The sequence below is a fragment of the Microcebus murinus genome, chromosome 25, assembly GCF_040939455.1.
Source record: "Microcebus murinus isolate Inina chromosome 25, M.murinus_Inina_mat1.0, whole genome shotgun sequence".
NCBI lineage: Eukaryota > Metazoa > Chordata > Mammalia > Primates > Cheirogaleidae > Microcebus > Microcebus murinus.
Window position 1 is genome coordinate 18,525,743 of NC_134128.1, and position 17,732 is coordinate 18,543,474.

The 17,732-nt window shown below is 40.6% G+C and overlaps 1 long non-coding RNA gene across 2 annotated transcripts in view; it reads right to left on the reverse strand.

Moving 5' to 3' along the window:
• Positions 1–17,732, reverse strand: part of LOC109730051 (uncharacterized) — a 92,316-nt gene that overhangs the window by 47,428 nt on the left and 27,156 nt on the right. Inside the window, exons 1-2 of one of the 2 annotated variants that reach the window (XR_012914926.1) lie at positions 12,285–12,443; positions 9,224–9,344 (exon numbers count right to left, since the gene is read on the reverse strand). This is a non-coding gene — a long non-coding RNA (uncharacterized LOC109730051). Of the gene's footprint in view, positions 1–9,223; positions 9,345–12,284; positions 12,444–17,732 lie in introns of those variants that run through there. The other variant, XR_012914925.1, reaches the window with a different exon arrangement.

A 17,732-nucleotide genomic window follows, 5' to 3' on the forward strand; every position in this document is an offset into this window, starting at 1 on the left:
TCAAGGTTAATAGATTGATTTTGAGCTGAGATATGATGCATTTATAAAATGGAAGAAAATGAAAAATTTGGCATCACTAGTATGCGGATAGTTTTAAATGATTCATTTGTTACATTTGGATTGTAGCCATGAAATTCATTTGATATATATCACATAGTTATATTCTAACCTAGACACTGGAAAATAAATTAATGATACATTTTAACATTAGACAATTTTACACACACACACACACACACACACACAGACTCCAGGATGAGAATTAGGGCATTGTGACTTTATTGAACATTCTAGCTCAAGGATACCACATATGTAAAATAGAGTTTAGCTGTTTTCAAAGACTGAAACAATGCTAAAACACAGTTAAGTTAAAACTATAATTCTAAGAGGATGATTGCTGATTTCATCCCTTGATGTCCTTGTCTGGAGTGGAAACAAATAAAATCCCTGACTCCTCTCAGTTCTGTGCTCCCTAGACTTTTGGGGTCATTGGTGCCATTTTATAGAACTCTCCCCTTTTGCCCTTGATTGGACATGAGGAGGACTGTAGGATCCCAGAGAGATCTTCAGCACCAGACTTTCTGATCCTGCCCAATGCATGCTTCTGGGCCCGTTTCTGCAACCACTTTCTCAGCTTGACTTTCGATTCTAGTCTAGTGAACTGGGAATCCCTGGCGTCTGGTGCTGGCCTGGACATACCACCTGGCCCAGCTATACCAGAACCTGCCCACCCACCAAACAGCAGGCAGCATTTCCTTGGAGAGTTTTCCAAGTCCTATCAGGCTTGTGGTCTTTACTAAACACATGTTACCAAGGCCTGTAGTTTCTTCCTGCCCAATGTTGTTCCATTCACCCTTCCTCCACATTCCATAATGCCTGGATTACTAATTTTACCCTCTAGCTAGATTTGCTTTATTTTCAGGCTCTTCTTTTCTCACTTCCTAATTAATTAGCCTGACTTCACAATGGATATTCTTAGTCTTCTCCCAAAAACACCTTCAGTGACTTCTCTGGAACTGCACACAAACCCCTGGGCACAGCTTCCAAGGTGTCTACCTGTCCTACCGCATCCTTGTTCCTTTTCTTGCCATGTCCCTGCTGTTCTCAGGGGACAGACAGATCTGCCATCTGCCCTTAACTCAGCTCTCCCATCCCTAACTGCGTGAGCTTGGGCAGGTCACTTACTGTGAATCTCCAATTTTCACCTCTGGACAATGATAAAAAATTAAGCCTTCCCCTTACATGTTATTGTGGGGATTAACCACATGGGGTAGAAAATCCCTCACATGGTCCCTGGCATGTAGCAACAGGCCACAGCTCTTACCACTTCCAGAAGACTCTCCACCCACCCAAATCCTACACGCACTCACTATCTCAGGCCATGTCAGAGTCCACCTCTGTCTCAAAGACCACTGTGATTAGGCTGAATATAATCCAAAAAGCAGTTTAGTGCTTGATCACATCCTATATTTTATCATTGCCAAGTTTTTCAGGGGGGACAGTCTTGCCTTCCCAATTAGGTTATAAGATCCAGGAGAGCAAACTACAATGTTACCCTCTGTCACTAAAATGTTGGTGTTCCCTGGCCTCTCACCTTTCCCTGCACTCAGTCCCCCCTTACCCTGAGCATATCTAGGGGTCTTCAGGATGTGTCCACAAGGGTCATTAATATTTCCCTTTGGTAGTGTCCAGCCTCTAGCAGAACACTGTAATGCCACTGAGGACAGCCTCGTCTACAGGTTCCCACACTGCCTCCACGAAGCATCTCCCCGGAAGCTGCTATCTCTGCCCCAGCGAGCACACTTGCCACTCTCCCTGAAGGCTGCCATGTGCACTGACTGTCATCTCATTGGATGGGGCCCCTGAGTTCTGTTGCTTGTGCTCCCACTATCTTATGAGAGTTTTTAGGAAAACAGTTCTTATTTACAGAAATATTTTTCCTGGGATATGACTTCATTAGAAAGGCAGCCAGCAAAAAAAAAAAAAATCAGAGTGACAGATTCAACTTGTAAGGAAAGCTTTATTGCTGGGGTAAGTCTGTGGACCTGGTTGCCTCTCTCTTCAGGCTGACTTTGCTTCTGGGAGCCCTCAGGACCCCAAGAAAGCAGACATCTAACGTGTGCCCTACCACGTCGCCAGCCTTGTCTCATTTCCAGCGATAGCCCCAGCCTTGTAGCAGGCTGGATCTCACTTCCCATTCTTTAACCCTGTTCAACACACATAGAAACAAGCCGAAGACCAGCGGGGCAGTGATCCTAGTCCAGTGGCATAAATCCAGATCATTCAGGGCATTAGGTTCAACTTGTACCGTGGAATTTTATTTTTTTAAATTCCTGTTCTGAAATTGTTTTTCTCTTATTTGTCATTGTTATAAAAGTAGAACTAAAAGGAAAATAACGCCTGTTACTTAACCCACACATACAGGAGAATTTACAGCACATCTAAGTTCAAACAACCAGGCTGGAGAAGAGTAAGCTTTGGAAAAGAACTGATTTTGCATATTACACTTGGGATGGCAAACTCCAAAATGCTTCAAAACCCTAGAAGGAGGAGGCAGAATCAAAGAACCTTGTTCAAGGTCTGAAGGCCTCAAGAAGTCTACGGGCCTGAAAATGCAAAACTGCTCACTCGCCACCTTGGTGTCCTATCCCACTGCTCCCGGGTCTGGCGCACTCCCATTCCCCCGTGACTGCACCTAACCCTCCCTGAGAAGACCAAGGCAACCCTCCAGCATCAGCAGGGCTGACCTTCTAAGTTTCTGTCTCCTAAACACAATGGCTTTACTTGGTTGCTTAAAAGGTTTTTAAATCTGAATATAACACCTTACACAGACACATACCCCACACAAAGTCATACACACACATCCTCACAGACTCTTTCGAAATTGAAAACATGAAAACAAGCCTGCCAAGGACCCATGCTACCATCGCTGCCATTTTCCAGCAATGTAAGTTGGGGACAGTAACTCTACAGAATTGATTTTCCAGATGACAAGATATATGGACTAGAAAATGACATGCACAGATCATCAGAATTAGAAGTGCCCTTGAGGTCGTCTAATTCAGTTTCCTCACTTTGCAGATGAAGGAACTGAGGTCTCAAGAAATGATCATTTGTTCAAAGTCAGCCAAATGGTCAAGGTTAGAGCTGGAATTAGGACCCGGGTCTCTTTAAAATACCAGTCTTTCCACTCAGAACAGCTGTCCTCTTTGGCCCAGTTTGGGGGCTTATAACTGAAGTTGCCTTACCCTGATTGTCTGTACCAGAGTGTTTGCAAACCACTAGCTCGCTCAGGTGTAAACATGCTTTGTGGTTTCTACATCTCCTGTGCTAAACATGTTACCCAGTGGCCGGAAGATTTGAAAGGAATTTAATTAATACCTTTCTTAGTTCTAGTACTTGGTATTTTTACTTTACAGTGTTTTCTCTTTCTTGCCTTGCTCCACATTTTGTCAAAAGGTCATTTCTGAAGCTCGAAGTTTCAGTAATTTTAAGCTATTGTCAGAAAGCACATGAAAAGGCATGGGAGGAACCCCATTTCCAAAATTCAAATAAAAGTACAGATTGATGTCACTGTGTGCTAGTCCTGTTAAATTACAGGCCTGTTGCTTTCTGCTGTTTAATTTTACACAACCATCCTTCTATCACTCACCTTGAGCAGAAACTTACAGTGACAATAGACAATTTTGGCAGAAACTGAAGAGAAACCGTTGCCAGGGGGTGGGAAAAATGGATGTAGCCGACAAATTACAGGGTTGCCTATTCAATCATGAGGATGGAAACAAGTCTGTGAATCAATGTATGAAAAGGATGTTTAATAGGATGGGAGAAGTCACTTTAACACCTGTTTCTTCTGCAATCGAATGCCCTAATGCCAATCACTCACAGTCCTGATCCACTCTCCAAGCAGAAAATGATCTCGTCTCTTATTCTTTAAGGACTGAAGCAGCAGAACAGGGTCTATTTTTAACAGTACTGGAAGCAATAACCATGGCATTGACTGCTAGGAAAGCTTGTCTTAGAAGATCTGGCCCGAGGCGGTGGAGATATCATAGCCAGGACAGAGAAAACCAGAGAAATTGTGAAGCTCATTTCAACCACCTGAAATGAGCAGTGCAGAAAATACAAAAGTCTGCACAAAAGGTGAACTCATTTTACTCTGAGAGTTACTAAGCCCAAAGTCATAAATGCCAACACGACAAGGAAGAGGCTCGGCCAGTGGTTTTTATTGCAATCCATTATGGGAATGGAAAAATTTCTTTTGAACTGTAGCTGTCTGTGTTGACTTTGGTTAAGGTGGAAATTCAGGCTCATTTATTGGGAAAGAAGGATTTGGAGTAAGCCTCAGCTCAGAGCTTCTCACATTCCTCCGTGGGAGAGCATCCTTTGCACAGCTCAGGCAATGACATGTTAATCTCTCCTGTGTTTCTCCAAAATTTGGGGCTTCCTCCATGTACATGGTGTGGGGATTGCATTTTATCAGAGACTCTCCTCGATCTCTGCTTTATTCTTTTCCATGCGTCTGAACCCTCACTGCAGAGAGCAGTGCAAAACACACAGTATCATGACTCTCTTGGCCTCAGAAATGTATTACTTGTACTTTCTTTTAGGTTTTATATTTCCCCAGGGACGAATGACGCATCTAGAACACATTTCCAAATAGCTTACAATTTTTCTAAAATGCAACTCGGGCTTTTTACTGTATTCAAGAATTTCTGACTGCTTCTTGACTTATATGTGCTAAGAAGTACTTCAATTAGACACTGATATCCTTATGGCCCCGTAAGTATCAATCTCCCTTAATTATTTCTCCCAGCATTTCACACTAAAGGGGGAGAGACATTGAGGTAAGCAAATAAAAAAGATGCAATGTAGTAAGTTATCATAAAATAACATGGAGAATGTTGTGGGTACATGAAGAAGCCAGTAATCCATTCTTCCTGGGGGAGGAAGTTCAAGAAGGGCCACCCAGCAAAGAGATGTCTAAGCTGGCTCTTGCGGTCTTTTCAAACAGGAAACGACATTTGCAAAGGCCCAAAGGTGTGAACATTTGTGACACATTCAAAGAATAGCCAGTAGTTTGATCTGGCCAAAGTGTTAAGTGCATGGGGCAGGGAAGGCAGGAGCTGGGTGGTGAGCAGCAAAAGATGAAACCAGAAGCATAGGTGAGGGCTGGATTGCGAAGGGCTCAGAACTTCTTTTGCTAAGAGAAGCTGCTTGACTTGGCTGCATTCCTCTTCCCAGCATGTGGACATCACTTGGTTCTTACCTGTAGGGGATTTTGCCACCATAGGCTTTCTTAATATGTTCTTCAAACCCATTCATTTTCTTCTTGGGCACCCAGGAAGACTACATTGCACAGCTTCCCATACAGTTATATGGAACCATGCAATGGAGTTCTGGCTACATGAACTACAAGCAATGCACTGGGCACCACTTCCAGAAATCTTTCAGTGGAAACCCGTAAGGCTCCAAAAGACAGCAGAGCCACTAAGTGGAAGGCTATTGGAGTCCCAGAATTGCTGTATGGGAGGTTGTCCATCACATATCCAATCGGACTATGACCTAAATGAGAAATAAACTTTCTGTGCCATGAAGCTAGTAAAAAACAGGGATTGTCGATAATAGGAGTTAACATATCAACTAATTCAATAGGCGAGGAAGTTCTCAGGGGAAAAGCAGCTTTGTTTGCACAGGTGGTCTACCCTGGCAAATGGGTAAATACCAAAGGTGTCTGTTCACTATTCTCCAGGAGGACTCCCAGGCCATGTACCAATGGCACCAGATTCCCCCTGACTTGTTGGCAGTAGGTGTGTGTGGGTCCCTCATTGTCCCAGCCCTGACTGACTCCCTCCATAAGGCAGTACGTAACCAGCTCCATAAAGCCAGGTCTCCAGGGAGGGTTCCTAAGGGTCACAGAATGCTCAGTTCCTACTTGCATCAAAAGCAGATGTTGTCCCCATAAATGTCCTTAGGAAGTTCCTTCTACTTTTTTTTTTTTTTTTTTGAGACAGAGTCTTACTTTGTTGCCCAGGCTAGAGTGAGTGCTGTGGCGTCAGCCTAGCTCACAGCAACCTCAAACTCCTGGGCTCAAGCGATCCTACTGCCTCAGCCTCCCGAGTAGCTGGGACTACAGGCATGCGCCACAATGCCCGGCTAATTTTTTCTATGTATATTAGTTGGCCAATTAATTTCTTTCTATTTATAGTAGAGACAGGGACTCACTCATGCTCAGGTTGGTTTCAAACTCCTGAACTCAAATGATCCACCTGCCTCAGCCTCCCAGAGAGCTAGGATTATAGGCGTGAGCCACCACGCCCGGCTTCCTTCCACTTTTTAGTACCCTGGAGCAACAATGCCTGGAAAGTAAATGCACCTTTGTTCAAACCATAATCAAGGCTGACTTTGGATATAAAACACTGGAGTGAGGGAGCCTGAACTGGCCCTAGAGGGAAGGGGGCTGATCTCAGCTACTCCTCCCCTTGCTCTTCTGCTCTGTACATGTCATTCAGAGTGTCAGTCGTCTGTATGACTCTTTCCTCAAGGCCACTCTTCACTTTATTTTAACTTGATTTAATATGTATATAAATATATTTATTTAGGGAGTGTCTGGAAGCTGCAGTGTAAAATAAGTTTAAGCTCTGAGCCTCCCCTGGTGACAAGCTGGAATGCAATTTACAAAAAAATTCTTGTAGCAGGCAAATCAGAGCTGGTTCTGAAGAAATGAGAGTAGAAAAAGAATGAAAAGTCAAGAATAAGGAGGATACTCATTTGGAATTTTAACACTTGCCTGTGATAGAATAGTAACATGTGGCTTTAATAGCTGCTTTCCTGGCCATGGTATTTAACAAGGGCTGGATTCCTTTGGAATCCAGAGACTTAGACTGATTATGACAAACCTTTTAGGATTTGTCCTAAAAGATTTCCTTATCTGGGTGTAAGACTCAGGAATTTGAATCCCTTCTACAATATGATGCTTTAGGTTTTTATAGTCTCAGGCTCTAGGTGAAAGTGTAGCATAGCAATTTGAAGGAAGCCAAGAGCTCCTTTGAAGGCACTCAGTTATTGAACACGCTGCGATTGGATCACCTTTATATTTGCAAAATTCCTGCACAGAGCTTTATGATCTCACAACTGGCATCAATTTAATGAATTCTTTCTTGAAGAAACCCACAACGTCATTTCACAAAGCTTTATTACTTGGTATATTTGAGTCTTCTACTAAAGTTGTTTTCCTTCGCAGCCTGTTGAGAATGTAGACAAGGTGGTGTGGATAATTCCAAAACACAAGACAGCTCTGGAGGAAAAATCTGGAAAATGATTCAATGAAGCAGTTGTAGGACCTTGGACAGGGCACTCAACTTCCCTGTGCCTCAATTTCCTTCTTTATTGAGAGAGTTATGAGAGTGTCTATCTCATGAGGTGTGGAGGTTGTCCAGTTTGTTCATGATTATTCATTTCCTTTTCCAGATTTCCCTGTAAATGTCCTCATCCTACTGATCTGGGCTTGGCTACGTGACTTGCCAATGAGGCATGAGTAGACGGAGTATTTGCCTTATCTGAGCAGAGGTTTTGAGAGGCACTGCACATTCATCCCTGAGCCTTCATGGGCTGATCTGTGTCCTGGGGGTGACAACTGGATTCTGAGTCCAGAAGAGCTGCAGAATGTCCAGAAAGTCCAGGACTTTTAAAATTGACAATTGAAACTCTCATCTCTCACAGATAAAAGAATCTCAAATGAAGACAAAGATTGGGCAACAGATCCAAACATACCCATTAAGTCTTCTGATTAGATTAATAAGGCCCTCAGTAAATTGCCCAGTTGGACAAAAGGACTCAGGGAAAAGAAACCAAGGGTACATTCCATCTGAAGCACCATAGGATCAAAGGACTCATAATAAAATCTATAAATGGAGGATTTCTCAAAATATTATGGTTGTGGCTACTGACATACATGGAACTCACTGGGCTTAAATTTACTGAAAATAAAAACAGTTTTGTAGAGAGATATATTGCCAAAAGTACCACCAACCTGGCTTAGAAAAGGGAATAACTGTTCAAGTCATAAAATAACCATTGGGTGCCCAATCTTCTACAAATGGGAAGCAGTCCAAGATAGCGTCTTAGCCACAAATGGCAGGGTTTCTTTTTTTTTTTCTTTCCCAACATTCTCTTCAGAAGAGGCCAAGGAGGAGAATAAAAACAGAGAAGCTGTCCAGAAGATGGAGTCAAGAAGTGTGAAGAACTGAGAAATCACTCCCAGAAAATGTAACTGGGATGGACCAAGGAGCACTCCCTGCCACCAGGGTCAGGCAGTTTGCATTATTTGCTCAGCAGAGTATCAGAATTTCTATGAACAGTGAGTAGGATGTGTTCCCATTCTTCCTATTGTTTTTTAATAAGGTGTTCCTCCTCCACTGTTGTATTAGGTTTTCTAGTATGAGAGGGTGCAAGAAACTCTTCATTGGTGGTTTTGAGGGTTTTTTTGAGTAGTAGATACTCAATTAAACTGAATCAGATTTAAATTCTAATCAAAGGGGCTCTATGAGAATTCTATCCCGGAACAAGGACATAGCAGTCTTTACCAGATTTTTAGAGCATTCCCTCAGTCTGACTTTTGGCCTGCTGCTGCTGAATTCTGATATAATTTATTTTTGGCCCTTAAAATGTTTCTACAAATAATGGAGAGCTTATTTTAAAGCTGTAGCTACGAGGAAGGAAGGGTGATAAAAGTGGATAATAAAAATTGTGGAGGATTTATTTGGGCTCTTTAAAAATGAAGATGACTCCTTGGAAGGGCAGATGCTTTTAATATTTGAAATGTTGCCTTGGAAAACAATGGATGTCCCAGAGTAAGCACAATGATTTTATGAACCTCTTTCATTCTGAGACCTGTAAATGCTAAGCCAGCAATGAGATGGGCATTAAGAGTTGATGGTTTTACTTTTAAAAAAAAATTATTGTTAATAATAATTTTAAGATTTTTCTCACATTTACATAGTGAATTTAATTTAAAGTACTGTCATATGTACTTTGCCATTATTCCCCATGGCATGAGTCAGGCTATACTGGCTTTATTATCATCTCAGATAACAAAGTATAGGCTCAGAGAGGTTAAGAGACTTGCCCAAAGTTGCATAGCTGGTAAGAGGCAGGGGTAGCTTATTTTGCCTCAAGACCATTGCTCTTCTATCCATGTTATAAAACCTCAGTAAAAACTTACCAATTGAGCCAGGCATGGTGGCACAGGCCTGTAGTCCCTGCAACTCGGGAGGCTGAGACAGGAGGATCACTTGAGTCCAAGAGTTTGAAGCCAGCCTGGGCAACATTGTGAGACCTCAACTCTAAAAAATAAAAAAAATAATAATTACCTATTGACTTTCAATATATAAATGGCAGAATAAAGCTACAATTGCTCCCTTCCTCTGTCCTCCAGAAACTCGAGAGGCAGAGCTGAATGATGAGTCACAGTTCTCCCACCTGCCCTTGGTGCAGGGTAGAGGCAGGGTCTGTGTATAGGCAACAGCAGGGCAGCTGCCAATCTCTCCTGGGCAAGAAGGAAGGTGGGGAGTGGAGAGTTCACTAGCATGCATCAGTCCGCAAGAAGAAACTTTACAAGAGAAGGCAGGTGGCTCTGTCCCCTGCCTCACATTCACCACTGGCAAGTGCTGGTCCAGGAAGCCCCTCCTGATGAAGGTGAGTGACAGTCACATGTGGTGATCACAGGGTCTATACAAAGACTCAACAAGAGGAAAATCAGAAAGAAGTAGAGGAGCCAGGTGCAGGGAGAGGGGGGGATAGACCAAATAAAAAGCATCATGAGAAAAATGACTCCACGGATCAGATAAAGGCCAACATCGAAGGCTCACCATGCACTCACAAGAGTTTAAAGTCAGAGGAGAAAAGGATAGAAGATGAAATGATAGGAGAAATAGGAAGGAAACGTTGGTGGCAGCACAAAAGGGATGAAACATTGCAGAAAACACAGACATGAAGACAAGATAGAGGAAGTGAAAGGGAATAGATGAGAGTGGGAAAGGGGTAGAGAAAAACAATAAATACAGACAACAGGGGAATGAGATCCAGAATTAATAGAAGGCTTGAATCTAAATTTTAAATGACATCTCTTATTCTGGGAAAAGCACTATATCAAATTATCAACACTGAGACCTACCCTAGTAAAACTCCCAGATACCAAAGATAAAGAAAGATTTCCTAACAATGGAAAAATTATATAAATAACAAAATCCAGTCACACAGGAGCAAAAGGTGATATAAAGAGGAAGGCTATGTAGGTTTAAAGATGTCCTTATCTTTTATAACCAAGTGTGAATGCTGATAAACCAGCTAATTGAAGTCTATTTAAATATATAAATATTAATGTTAAGAAAAATAATAAAAATCAAACAAAATCAAGCAGTAGAGGGAAGGCTATCAAGAAAAAGTTGGAATTACTAATTTCAACATTGGTTATAGTAAGGAATCAAAGAATGATGATCAGAGCAATAGAGGCATTATGTAAAGTATATTGTACTCTCGTAAAAACAAACCAGTAGAGAAAGAATGAAGTTTTTCACATGATCAGAAAAAAAGGAAAAGAAAACATAGACCTCATAGTGGAAGATAGAAATGAATGCATCAATAAAAACTGGTAGTATATCAGTAATCAGAATTAAAAATAAGATGTCAGGTCCACTTCTAAAAATTGGTACTACAAATATACTCACATCCATGAAAAATTATGTATGTACAAAGATGTGGGCTGTGGAGTTGTTTGTAATATCACAATACTGGGAACAATTTAAAAGTTCATCGACACACCTGAAGCTCTGACTCAGGTAGGGCAAAAGCAACATACATAACCTAAACATTTGTACCCCCATAATATGCTGAAATAAAAAAAATAAATAAAAGTCCATCAATAGGAGACTAATCGAATCAATTATGGCACATTCATAAACAGAATACTATATAGCAGCCAAAAAGAATAAGGCAGCTTCAAGATAATATTGCTAGGTTGAAAAATAAGGTATAGAGCTATTTTTCTAGTATACAACCACTTGATGAAAAACCATATGCACCTATAGCATGTATGTGTATGTATAGTGTGCATACAGGCATGGACTCTCTTTGGAGGAGAGTAATTCTTCACTATGTACTCCACTCTCTACTCCCTGAATTCTGAACATGTGCATATTTTATCTAGTCAAAACCATATTGATGAAATAATTTATAAAAGGCAAACCAAACTCCCCAATTGGTTGACTCTGTTATGCAAGTGCCAGTTTATAATGGGTTGGGAAAGACGGAATTGGACTCAGAATAATTCCCAGCCTAGAACACCACTGAGTATGCAGTTTACTTTTTTTTATTATTATTTGTATAAATTTATGGGTACAAGTACAATTTTGTTGTATGCATAGATTTCATAGTGGTGAAGTCAGGGCTTTAAGGGTATCTATCACCCCAATACTGTACATCAAATCCATTACGTAATTTCTCATCATCCACCTCCTCCAGTTAACTTTTGTGTCCCATTGGGAGATAAGGTTTCAATTTGGCTTGGAGCCACTTAGAGCTTGACTTGACTTAGAAGGGACTTGGACACAGAGATCACTGTCGGAACAAGAAATTGTCCAGAGCAGCAGCCAAAAGCCTGCTTCAAGAGAAGGGTCGACAATGTACTCCATTGTGGTGTGTGCCTATCAGACAGGACACTGAAGTCACAGTTGTGGTTAGACAGAGGTGTGCAATCCAGCCCAGGGCCATCAGCCCAAACTGCAAATCTGTTTACTAAGTGCCCTTCAGTTTTTAACTTTTCTAAGTGAATGTCCATTCCCACTGAGACACTACTCCTGCAGATATCATTTCAAGTAAGAAAAGATTTCTTGCTTTGCCTGTAGTTTGTGGATCTTTCAGCTTTTCCTTTTCTGCTAATAGATGGTAATCGTTAGACCTAGGCCTGAGGGACAGTTTACAGGAGACTATTCACACAGTCTGATCTTCCACCACATGTTATTTTAAGGCATGAGAAAAGAGTCACAACCGCCCAGGGAGGAAAAAGAATGTGAAGGGCAGCATCCCCCTCGAGAGTTGAATTTGGTCCTTTAAGGCCAGCAATTCAATCTCATAAAAGGCACATCTCGACTCTAGCCAATCAAGATTTCATTTCTGATGGCAATACCTTCCCCACACTCAGAAGAAATCAGAAACTAGAGCCTTCCTTGCACATGAGAAGTCAATAGAGTGTTTTCTACTAAGTTGACTTGGTCTTATAAACCGACCCAGAATTTTTTTGACAGCAGGAAAGCTGATATTCTGCCATTTTATGGAGTGGCAACGCCATCTACCCGTTCAAGTCTGTCACGTTAAATGGAGAAGGTTGATTTGCATCCAGGACTCAAGGAACAGAGTTTCTGATAAACCTGTGAAAAATCAAAGATAAAGCAATAACCTCCGTGTGTTTTCCAACCTCTCATCTCTGGTTTGTTTTGCAATGTCTGTGTCCAAAGTTTACTGACTAGACAGACATTTCGGGCCATAGAGGTTCTGATCCTTGTTACTTAGAACAGCAAGTGGCTTTGCAGATGCTGTTGGCCAATAAAAGGGTCAAAAAGGGTCAGAAACCACGGATGTGATTCTAGTCTTTTGTCTTTGTCATTAACTAAGCTTCACATCAAGTGATAGATTCATTAAAATCTAAGTAATCCATATGCAATAAGATTTATAGTACAAAACATCTTTATAGATTTTTCCCCCAAGATGTCACTTGGAAATTTATTGAGACTACATTCAAATTTCCATGAGACTAGAAAAATAATATTTTATGCACACATAGTTCAAGGGCTGAATAGTCAATTTTATTATGACATGGTGGAGTTTTTATCTTAACACACTGGTGTAAGGATAGTCAGTGGATATCAAAGTCACAGGCCTGGCTTCAGAACTGCAATCCGCGCCTAACCCTGCCACCACTAAGCTATGGGCATGGAAGAGTTGGAAGTCATCTGACTTTCTAAGTCTACAAAGCCGGGATCTGAATAGCTGGTCTGGTTTCCCATGTACCTCCTGGGAGAACAGAAGGAAATGCGGTTTGTGGTTGTACTTTGTGATGTCATTCCCATCCGGGCAGGTCCCAGTGGTAATAGTTCCAGGCTCTTCATGAGCACTCTGCGTCTGGTACATTGTATGGCAAGTTCCTAGTTGGTTCTAACTCTTATTTTAAAATTTCCTGCGACTATTCATCATGAAACTTTGTTATAACTTGGTTGAAAACCAATCTTCTTTATATGTGAAGAGGCTTGTCATAAGATAAAAGTAACGATATTGCATTTCATGACACTTTTAGATTCCTTCTGATCATTTCATTAGAGGTGCAATCATAAAAGTCACTTGTTACAACTGCGCATTTATATTTTCTTTAAGCAATCAATCTAAGACTCAACTAATACACACAATTATTTTAAATTAGTAGCACTACCTAACAATCTTGTTAGCACCTGTTTGCTAGGTATTTAATAGGACTGATTTCATCCATGCCATCCCTCTGAGCTGCTTATTTGCATGTAGATAGGATATTTTCATTTTGCTACCCTGTCCTCCTGCACAGTAAACCAAAACCTCAGGGCCCACATCAGGCATGGGAAAACAACGGTATCCATCGAGGGCTTCCCAGTATAGTTCTGTGCGAATGAATGAGGCAAAAGACACAGGGTGGAGAATGAATCCATCCTGTGGCCAGAGGAGGAACTACCTAGGAATTCTCCCTGACTGGTCATTCCCTGAGGGCTCTGGTTTAAAAAACCTGGTAGTACAGTAGTCAATTTTCATTGCTCCCCAGGTGTTGGAGCTCTGGCTCTCAAGGAAACCTTCCAGCAGGCGAGGAGGGCAGGCTAGGAGGGCAGGAGACAGTCTGAGCCACAGTTGTTTAAAGAAGTAAACAAGCCAGTGCAGTCATTTAATCAGAGGGCTGTGCTAAAGAATGTCAGATCTGCCAGAGCACCAGTTTGTGGTTTTCAAAAAGGACAAATGGGTGTGGGCTGACAATGTGGCATAACCACCCAGAAAGAACTGAAATTGCCAAGCAGGAGGCACAAACACACGCCCTGATTATCACCTGTTGCCTGGCCGCTCCCTACACGCCGAGCTCATATGAGTTATCTACAACTCTGTCTGAAAATAAAGAAGGGCTTAGTGCATTCCTCCATCTGTGCCATTCTGATGGTGGCATGAGCAGGGTGCCCCAGAAAAAGAATAGACAAGGAAAACACCACCAGAGCTCTGATCCTGGTGCTGATATTGGTAAGGGCAAGTCTCGCAAATGCCCTGTGTGTATTAATAAAATGGGAATTACAACACCACCTCCATCTTCCTTGCAGAATTATGAGCTGAGGATAAAGAAAACCCATCAAGAGGTATCTTATTGAGCTCACAGTGCTCCCAGAAGTGTAGATCCTGAAGGCGGCTTGAAAAGGGATAAGAAATATTTGGCCTGGAGTATTTCACAATAGATTTTGGATAAGATGACATTAACACCTATGTAATGAGAGTAAATCATTTGACAGCATTTGCACAAGCATACAGTTATAGAATATAACCTATATAATTCGTTTAAGATTTCACAGGCAAGGGAAGGTGACATGGAGGTGCAACGGCCAGGCTGGATCCTGAAACGCAAAAAGGTTTTGGCAAAGGAGGGAAGGACAGGTGCTCATCAATGGCAACTCCAAGGGAGCAGTGAGCAGTGCTTATTCAAAGGGCCACAAATGACTAGCAAAAAGTTCAAAATGAGAAGGGAAATAAAATTGTAGAGATAGGATGAGACTGGATTAAAGCAACAGTGAGATCAGATGGAGGAAATATTTGGAAAGGAAGAAGATTAGGGTTCCAGGGAATTTTCAAACAACAGTGATGACAGCTTAAGGAAGATGCATCCGAGAATAGTATATAGTCTGATCGGAGCTAAGAGGATGTAAAGTGATATGGAAAAGTATCTATTTCCCACTCTTCATGGTGGTAACAGAAAAAAAAAATGAAGAGATCATGTAAACATTATAAAGGAAAAAACTGAAAAGACTAGACAGATGTGTTAAAGTTTGTTCAAGTTTTTGAGCCCAGGTGACAGCCAATAACTTCGGCTCTGTTTGGAAGTCAGCATGTACCGACACTTTTTTGTTTGCTTTGCTTTATTAGGGGTCATTTCAAGTCCTTCTTCCACAAAGTATTCTGAATACAACTGACTCACATTTCCTCACTTCACACAGCTATTCATTATGTGGTTCTGTAAGTGTGGTTTTCTTGCTCTTCCTGTCTTAATTTAGCATCAACTCCTGCCTCTCCAGTTCTGCAATAAATGTTCAGCATGGTGCCTTCTTGGTTGTTTGGGTTTGTTTTTGTTTTTGTTTTTGTTTTGCCTGTGGAGCTATAAAGCTCATAAATAGAATCATTTTGTAGAATCCCCATCAATCCTTATTTGAATCAGTACACTATTTTCCATAATTTTAGTTCCTTGATCAGAGTGGCAAGACACAATTCCAACTTAGTACACTAGATGGCAGACAATAACTATTTTCTCTCCATCCCAGTCACATAAATAACGCCCCAGTAAGGAAAAAACTAGGCGCTATGGCTCATACATTTCTTTTGTCCTGTAACCTCATATAGTTAGGAGTACATATACTTTTACATTTTTTGTTTTTTTGTAGCAATGAGGTCTCGTTACCTTGCCAGGTTGGTCTTGAACTCCTGCCCTTACCCGGTCTTCCAGTCTAGGTTTTCTATGCTAGGATTATAGGAGAAAGCCACTGCACCCATGTTCTTTTACTTTTTGTGTGGTGTTTGGGGTAGGGGAGTTTTTCTTTTTTAATTTATTCTGTCATTTTAATGTAAGATTGAAACAGACTATTACAACAATATTTGAGATTCCACAGAGAACTGTATGCTTTTGCTATTAAAAGACCCTTGTTGAAGCATTTGAACTTTAACTCTTAGGAATTGAAGAAATAAATATGGAGATTTCAAGTATTTTTGTCAGCACACAATTATTCAAACCTTCCAGATACTTATTTTCTACCTTTTCCTAAGAAAGGTAATTCTCACTAACCGAAGGCTATCACCACTGAAAGCTCTGAAGCTCAAAAGTGATCGGAGACCACAAATTAGCATGATTAGTAGTCCAAAGCTTGGTTTAAGTGTTTAAAGAACGGCAAACACCAAATAATATAGTAACAAATAAAATATTATTGTCTCTATAAGGTAACAACTCATTAACTACAGTCCACCTAAGACTGAAATTTTCTGTACTCAGTTTCCCTAACACCTTCATTCTTAATGCTTCTCACGACATCACAGTTTTTAGAAATTAAACAATGTATTTTCAGCATTTCACAGTAATCATCACTTTCAAAAACTGCAATATACATCTGCATTCTACATTAACATACAATACATAATAAGTACTTTGTCATATAGCAACTCTTGGCCTCAAATAATACTATACAAAAAGCTATACAGGACAAAACACCACAGGACTTCTGAATATCCTCTTTCACCAGTTGTTAGCAGGTAGTACTTTTTCTAAAAAGAAAGTGATGAAAAATCAGAAATTCTGCATTGGGGAGGGGAGTTTTTTGTTTATTTGATTGATTTTATATTTTGTGTTTTTCCCAGGTAGGAAATGGTGGAAGGATCATATAAGGAAAGTGGTGATGAAGTTGTGAAGTGAGACTATATTGATTATAATGAATTAATTTTCCGATTTATTATTTATTTATTTTTGTAGATCAGGGTTAAGGGAAGTTCAGGTGGGAAAAGCAGTGGGAATACATAGCTGGAAGGTATGATCAGGATGACTAGCAATGACACTCTTCCCAAAAGCCATACTGCCTTTGCCACCCTGTCAGAAATGCCCTGGTGCCCCCAGGCATGGCTGAGAAACATAACTAAATGTTACTCTAAGAAGACATGTAATTTATTCTACTGCTTCTGGATAGGACTTCACTTAAATCAGCTTGGTAAAAAAAAGCTGACAGTGGACTTCAAACCTGACTCTCGAATTGACTTGCTTCGCAAAAGTAGAGTAAGAATGGTTATAATCCATATCCCTTGGGTGTGTATTTTGTTTAACACACTCTACAGTGAACAGCCTTGCATCGATATAATAACTATCACATCTACCCCCAAAGGAACTTTAAACCTACTGAAGCTTGTGGGACTTCTGCATATTTTGCATATTTTAAATATTCTAACAACATTCAATTTCCTCCTACCTGTTTTCTCACTATATCTAGAAAGTAAAATATTATTTTATTCCAAAATGAAATTTGGGTAAAAACTCTACTTATGATCCCTTTGGTCAAGTCTTTACTATTTTTAGATAACTACTTTGAAGATAAGTTGTTTTAGTCCAAAAAAAAAAAAAAAAGGAAGATACAGCTATTTAAAGCTAATGAGATCCTATTTAAAAGATTTATTATTTCTACACATTTCCCTAAGTCTCTGATCATTCTGAGTATCCTGGGCTATTTTAATGATCAACTTCACTAGGAAAAAACGTCTAACTTATTCAAAGTTATGTTTCCACACATAGGATTTATATATTCACTCTTTCCCTCCCTTAAACTTCCTCTTTGCGCTCTCTCTATAAAGTGTAACGATTGTTTATTATATGAAAGCCGATGGTGGCTGGTCCTTCTACAGGAATCCTAAAATGCAGCATGGAGAGATACAGCACA